We start from the raw sequence: 8,223 nt of genomic DNA, 5'->3' as shown, positions 1-8,223 counted from the left end.
AATTGAATTTAACAATTATAGAATAACATAAATTTTTATAATACTCCCTCCGTCCATTTTTATTTGTCTATTATACTAAAAATATATATCCACTTTTACTTGTAAGTTATATAGTTGGGAAAATCAAGACATAATTTACCATTTTATACTTATTATTAAGTACTTCAATTCATTTATCATTTTATTTATTGCTTATTAAGAGTGTCTCAGGTCAAATATAGACAAGTAAACATGGACGGAGGGAGTAATAAACAAAAGAAATTATTCAAAAAAAAAATGAATTTTGATCTCAATCCAAAATTCCCATTGAGACCCAATTTTTTCGATTTAAATACTCACAGATTTGAGATTAAGAGAAATACTTAATTTAAGGGATTTTAAAGTTTCTATTTGTGTGTTCTCGCTAGAGATCACAGATAAAATAATAGAAAAGAGGAAAATCAATATAAATAATAAAAATATAAATACAAAATTGGGAGGGTCGAAAAGGGAATTACTGGTACAAAGGAAGTAAAAAGCCCAAAGAAAAACAGAAGTCGGAAAATGTTCAAAATAGATTCAAACTTGTGTCTATCAGCCGTGGCACCTCTGTCTAATTCACAACGGGGGTGGCAAGATCAAATATTTAACCTAATTTAAGCAAATTACAATATAAGTATATAAAAAATTTATTAATTGAGGTGGTGCCATGCCACCCCCATCGTAAAGGGTGGATCTGCCCCTGAGTCTGAAAACAAGTCCATAGTTGAAAGGAAGTAGTCTGGATCAAAGTATTCATCTGTGATGCTCCTGCATGTCGAATCTCCAAAGCTTGCTCTCCAATATTATCTGTAAATGTTGGTTTAGCTGGCAGATTGCACTGCTACGAGTTTATAGTGATAGTACAAATTTTCATGGTCTTAGGTGTAATTTTACGTGAAATGGAATCCAAATTCTAGTACAACCAGGAAACCATGGAAATGTGTCTCTGATATAAAAACATTTACAATGCTGATATTTCATCCTCACATTATTGTTTTAAAATCATATGTTACGTGCAGCATGCATCGTCAACTGCTTACATCAATTATCAATTTCTAGGATGCAGTTTCCTCACATTTTTACATCAAGAAACAATCAATTTCATTATGGATTTCATTACATCAGCTTCGAAATACCAATCTGGAAGTCAGGCAATGGGCCTAAATGGCCTAAATCGCTAGTTGACCTAACAAAAAGTTCATATCTTTCATTTGCATTTCTCTAGTATATTTTTAAATCAACCGCGTCAAAAAAAAAACTATAGCTCAGTAATTGTTGAAAATTGATTTTATTAACTTCAGTCAACAGAAACTAAAAACATGTTGTTATAGTTTGACCTACCTTCAATCATTTTCACTCAGTATCTCATCAAAAGCAAGATTTGCATCTCTTTCATCCTCCTCATTAATATACGTGCTGAGATTGTTCCGGCAAACAAAAAACTTTTAAAATCGCAAAAAAGAGAGAGAGAGAGAGGGGGAGACATGAAACCAACATAAACATGAGCAATTACAACAAAATCTAAGTAGCAAGAGACTAGTATTAACCAAAAAAAAAAAAAGTTTATAGAAGTAGCAAGAGTCTAGTATTAATAAAGTATTATAGTTTATAGAAGATTTGGGTTTATATCGATGTTTATATTTATTAAATTGGGAGGAGAGCTGCGGTTCTAGTTTCTTCCAATTATATAGCAGTTCTATATCGTTCAAGCTCAACGTATGTTTTATAACAAAGATAAGATTGATTAGAGTATAACAACACTTTTATTTCAAATCAAACTAACAACATCAATTTTTTTTTTCTTTCAATTCAATATATTTTATAGTTCAACTTAAATCTATCAACAAAAATAGTATTATCTAGAACTGTAAATAATTTATATGCAAAGAACGTTCAGTATAGGTACACCATGAACTTTTATCTAGCTTCTAATGTAATTTTCTATTTTTGATTTAAGGTAAATGCTTCCATGATACCTGCAACAAAACAACACATACATAAAACTCAAATTATATATGGTGGCAAGTGAATAAATCTAGACTTCCCTGTTAAAAGATAAGTCTGCCTTATCAATGAAAATGGCAACATATACTGATCTTCATGCAGTAGAATTTGATCTATGCAAAAGAGAATTTCAGAATTGAAAATTCAATTGAATGAAACAGAAAAAGATATATAGAAAAGTTAAAGTAATAACACAATGCATACCTTCCAAAATTATTTCATCGTAACTTTTAACATGGTTTACATATCTTGTATCTCGACTCTATTGCTTATTTTAGTACATGAAAACAGAAACAGTGGAACTATAAGCGATAAAGGTGATTGGGATTTTAGGGAAATGGGAAGTAAGAGATACGTGGGTGAGGGGGGTTGGTTTAGGTAAATTTGTTTGGGTCTTTTCCTTCCTTATCCCTTTTTTTTTTTCTCTTTTAAAATAACAGATATGCTATCTTTTCAACAAATTTTCACCATAAATGTATGTAAAGCTGTGAATTGTGATGACCTAAACATAAGTTTTTTTTTTTATATGTCAATTCAAATGAATAAATAAATAAATTAACACAACCAGTTGTAATAATCCTAGGCCACACTCCCTTTTATTTAAAGAATAAAATATAGTTGTTCTTATTGAAATGTGAATGGTTATTCACCTTAAAACCTCCAAAAAAAAAAAAAAAAGAGTCCAACGTGCCTTGGATTATGCAGAGTTACCAGTTACCATAATTCAATTTAAAAAAATTCCAGTGAAATTTAAATCAAATTCTAAATTTTAAAATTCAAAAGTAATATTAATTACAAAGATAGTTAGCTTTGTCCAAATATATAACAATTGTCTTCTATTTGAGATGCCACTTGGGTTTTTGTAAAATTAGTTAATAGAATTGGTTTTCTGTCCTAAAATTATACGTGTGTCAAGATCTAATTAAGCCACTTGTCACAATCCTATGGCAAACTATCCTCTTTTTAATAATATATATAGATCATTAATAAAGGTGCTTAGATTATTCCTACAAACAAAAAACTTTTTTTAAAATCGAAAAGAAAAGAAGTTACCTGAAACTAACATAAACATAACCAATTAGAACCAAATCTAAGTGGCAAGAGTCTAGTATTAACAAACAAACAAAAAATAGTTTATAGAAGTAGCAAGAGTAGTATTAACAAAGTATTTGAGTTTATAGAAGATTTAGGTTTGTATCTATGTTTATATTTTTTTAAATTGGGAGGAGAGTTGCAGTTCTAGTTTCTTCCTATTATATAGCATTTCTATATCATTCACGTTCCAAAATTTAATTTGTCAGCTCAAAGTATGTTTTATCACAAAGATAAGATTGATTAGAGTATAACAACACTTTTATTTCAAATAAAACTAACAACATCAACATTTTTTTTTCTTTCAATTCAATATATTTTATAGTTCAACTTAAATCTATCAACAAAAATAGTATTATCTAGATATGTAAATAATTTATATTCAAAGAACTTTCAGTATAGGTACATAGTGAACTTTTATCAAGCTTCTGATGTAATTTTCTGTTTTTGGTTTAAGGTATTTGCTTCCATGATACCTGCAACAAAACAACACATACATAAAACTCAAATTATATATGGTGGAAACTTAAGTGAATAAATCTAGACTTCCCTGTTAAAAGATAAGTCTGCCTTATCAATGAAAATGACAACATATACTGATCTTCATGTTGTAGAATTTGATCTATGCAAAAGAGAATTTCAGAATTGAAAATTCAATTGAATGAAACAAAAAAATATATAAAGAAAAATTGAAGTAATAACACAATACATACCTTCCAAAATTATTTCTGCGTAACTTTTAGCATATTTACATATCTTGTATCTCGACTCTATTCCTTATTTTATTTAGTACATGAAAACAAAAACAGTGGAACTATAAGCAATAAAGGTGATTGGGAAGTTTGGGAAATGGGAAGTTAGGGATACGTGGGTGAGGGGGTTGGTTTGGGTTAATTTCTTTTGGTGTTTTCTTCCTTATCCTTTTGTTTTTTTGTTTGATTTTTTAAAATAGCAGATGTGCTGTCCTTTCAACATATTTTCACCCTAAAAATATGTAAAGATGTGAATTGTGATGACCCGAAGGTACTTTTTATATTTTTTTATATGTCAATTCAAAGGAATAAATAAATAAATTAACATAACAACTTGTAATAATCCTAGGCCACACTCCCTTCTATTTAAAGAATAAAATATAGTTGTTTTTATTGAAATGTGAATGGCTATTCAGCTGAAAACCTCCAAAAAAGAGAGTCCAACGTGCCTTGGATTATGCACGATTACCAGTTACCACAATTCAATTTAAAATTATTCCAGTGAAATTTAAATCAAATTCAAAATTGTAAAATTGAAAAGTTATATTAATTACGAGGGTAGTTAGCTCTGTCCAAATATATAACACTTGCCTTCTATTTGAGATGCCACTTGGATTTTTTTTAATATTAGTTATTAGAATTGGTTTTTTGTCCTAAAATTATACACGTGTCAAGATCTACTTAAGCCACTTGTCACAATCCTATGGCAAACTATTCTCTTTTTAATAACATATAGATCATTAATATATGTGCTGAGATTATTCCTATAAAATTGGAAAAAAAAAGACATGAAACCAACATAAACATAAAATTAGAACCAAAGCTAAGTAGCAAGAGTCTAGTATTAAAAAAAAAAAAATTAGTTTATAGAAGTAGTGTAGTATTAACAAAGTATTTTAGTCTATAGAAGATTTGGATTTATATCTATGTTTATATTTTCTAAATTGGTAGGAGAGCTACTGTTCTAGTTTCTTCCTATTATATAGCATTTCTCTATCATTCAAGTTCAAAAATTTAATTTGTCAGCTCAAAGTATGTTTTATCACAAATATAAGATTGATTAGAGCATAACAACACTTTTATTTCAAATCAAACTAACACCATCATTTTTTTTTTCTTTCAATTCAATATATTTTATAGTTCAACTTAAATCTATCAACAAAATAGTATTATCTAGATATGTAAATAATTTATATGCAAAGAAGGTTCATTATAGATACATCATGGACATTTATCTAGCTTCTGATGTAATTTTCTATTTTTTGTTTAAGGTAATTGCTTCCATGATACCTGCAACAAAACAACACATACATAAAACTCAAATTATATATTGTGGCAGCTTAAGTGAATAAATCTAGACTTCCCTTTTAAAAGATAAGTCTGCCTTATCAATGAAAATGACAACATATACTGATCTTCATGCTATAGAATTTGATCTATGCAAAAGAGAATTTCAGAACTAAAAATTCAATTAAATGAAACAAAAAAAAGATATAAAGAAAAATTAAAGTAATAACATAATACATATCTTCCAAAATTATTTCTGCGTTACTTTTAACATGGTTTACATATCTTGTATCTCGACCCTATTCCTTAATTTAGTACATGAAAACAAAAACAATGGAACTATAAGCAATAAAGCATATCATTCAAGTCCTTCCAATTATATAGCATTTCTATATCATTCAAGTTCAAAATTTTAATTTGTCAGCTCAAAGTATGTTTTATCACAAAGATAAGATTGATTAGAGCATAACAACACTTTTATTTCAAATCAAACTAACAACATCAACTTTTTTTTTCTTTCAATTCAATATACTTTATAGTTCAACTTAAATCTATCAACAAAAATAGTATTATCTAGAACTGTAAATAATTTATATGCAAAGAACGTTCAGTATAGGTACATCGTGAACTTTTATCTAAATTCTAATGTAATTTTCTATTTTTGATTTAAGGTAAATGCTTCCATGCTACCTGCAACAAAACAACACATACATAAAACTCAAATTATATATGGTGGCAACTTAAGTGAATAAATCTAGACTTCCCTGTTAAAAGATAAGTCCACCTTATCAATGAAAATGACAACATACACTGATCTTCATGCTGTAGAATTTGATCTATGCAAAAGAGAATTTCAAAATTGAAAATTCAATTGAATGAAACAGAAAAAGATATAAAGAAAAATTAAAGTAATAACACAATGCATAACTTCCAAAATTATTTCTGCGTAAGGGATACGTGGGTGAGGGGGTTGGTTTAGGTAAATTTCTTTCGGTCTTTTTCTTCATTATCCTTTTTTTATTTTTTTATTTTTTAAAATAACAGATTTGCTATCTTTTCAACAAAATTTCACCATAAATGTATGTAAAGCTGTGAATTGTGATGACCTAAACATAAGTTTTATATTTTTTTATATGTCAATTCAAATGAATAAATAAATAAATTAACATAACCACTTGTAATAATCCTAGGCTACACTCCCTTTTATTTAAAGAATGAAATATAGTTGTTCTTATTGAAATGTGAATAGTTATTCACCTTAAAACCTCCAAAAAAGAGAGTCCAACGTGCCTTGGATTATGCAGAGTTACCGGTTACTACAATTCAATTTAAAAAAATTCCTGAAATTTAAATCAAATTCTAAATTTTAAAATTCTAAAGTTATATTAATTACAAAGATAGTTAGCTTTGTCCAAATATATACCAATTGCCTTCTATTTGAGATGCCACTTGGACTTTTTAAAATTAGTTAATAGAATTGGTTTTCTGTCCTAAAATTATACATGTGTCAAGATCTACTTAAGCCACTTGTCACAATCCTATGACAAACTATCCTCTTTTTAATAAATATAGATCATTAATATACGTGCTTATATTATTCCTACAAACAAAAAACTTTTTAGAATAGAAAAGAAAAGAAGTTACATGAAACCAACATAAACATAACCAATTAGAACCAAATCTAAGTGGCAAGAGTCTAGTATTAACAAACAAAAAAAAAAAAAGTTTATAGAAGTAGCAAGAGTAGTATTAACAAAGTATTTGAGTTTATAGAAGATTTAGGTTTATATCTATGTTTATATTTTTTTAAATTGGGAGGAGAGTTGCGGTTCTAGTTTCTTCCTATTATATAGCATTTCTATATCATTCACGTTCCAAAATTTAATTTGTCAGCTCAAAGTATGTTTTATCACAAAGATAAGATTGATTAGAGTATAACAACACTTTTATTTCAAATAAAACTAACAACATCAACATTTTTTTTTTCTTTCAATTCAATATATTTTATAGTTCAACTTAAATCTATCAACAAAAATAGTATTATCTAGATATGTAAATAATTTATATTCAAAGAACTTTCAGTATAGGTACATCGTGAACTTTTATCAAGCTTCTGATGTAATTTTCTGTTTTTGGTTTAAGGTATTTGCTTCCATGATACCTGCAACAAAACAACACATACATAAAACTCAAATTATATATGGTGGAAACTTAAGTGAATAAATCTAGACTTCCCTGTTAAAAGATAAGTCTGCCTCATCAATGAAAATGGCAACATATACTGATTTTCATGCTGTAGAATTTGATCTACGTAAAAGAGAATTTCATAATTGAAAATTCAATTGAATGAAACCGAAAAAGATATAAAGAAAAATTGAAGTAATTACACAATACATACCTTCCAAAATTATTTCTGTGTAACTTTTAACACGGTTTACATATCTTGTATCTCAGACTCTATTCCTTATTTTAGTACATGAAAACAGAAACAGTAGAACTATAAGCAATAAAGGTGATTGGGAAGTCAGGGAAATGGCAAGTTAGGGATACATGGGTGAGGGGGTTGGTTTGGGTTAATTTCTTTTGGTGTTTTCTTCCTTATCCTTTTGTTTTTTTGTTTGATTTTTTAAAATAGCAGATGTGCTGTCCTTTCAACATATTTTCACCCTAAAAGTATGTAAAGATGTGAATTGTGATGACCCAAAAGTACTTTTTTTTATTTTTTATATGTCAATTCAAATGAATAAATAAATAAATTAACATAACAACTTGTAATAATCCTAGGCCACACTCCCTTCTATTTAAGGAATAAAATATAGTTGTTCTTATTGAAATGTGAATGGTTATTCACCTGAAAACCTCCAAAAAAGAGAGTCCAACGTGCCTTGGATAATGCACGGTTACCAGTTACCACAATTCAATTTAAAATAATTCCAATGAAATTTAAATCAAATTCAAAATTTTAAAATTGAAAAGTTATATTAATTACAAGGGTTGTTAGCTCTGTGCAAATATATAACAGTTGCCTTGTATTTGAGATGCCACTTGGATTTTTTTTAATATTAGT

The 8,223-nt window shown here is 27.9% G+C and overlaps 1 long non-coding RNA gene across 2 annotated transcripts; it reads right to left on the bottom strand.

The window, feature by feature from the left end:
* Positions 1–536: 536 nt before the first annotated feature.
* On the bottom strand, positions 537–2,947 carry LOC132602475 (uncharacterized). 2 transcript variants are annotated; one of them, XR_009567798.1, is made up of 2 exons: positions 2,230–2,947; positions 537–2,138 (listed from the first exon to the last, which is right to left on the bottom strand). It is a non-coding gene; the product is annotated as an uncharacterized LOC132602475 (long non-coding RNA). The 2 variants fall into 2 exon arrangements; XR_009567797.1 differs by having other exon boundaries at positions 537–1,997.
* Positions 2,948–8,223: the final 5,276 nt, after the last annotated feature.

This window comes from Lycium barbarum, chromosome 7, assembly GCF_019175385.1.
Source record: "Lycium barbarum isolate Lr01 chromosome 7, ASM1917538v2, whole genome shotgun sequence".
NCBI lineage: Eukaryota > Viridiplantae > Streptophyta > Magnoliopsida > Solanales > Solanaceae > Lycium > Lycium barbarum.
The sequence above is the reverse complement of the archived record's forward strand: the minus strand, read 5'-3'. Positions and strand labels throughout refer to the sequence as shown.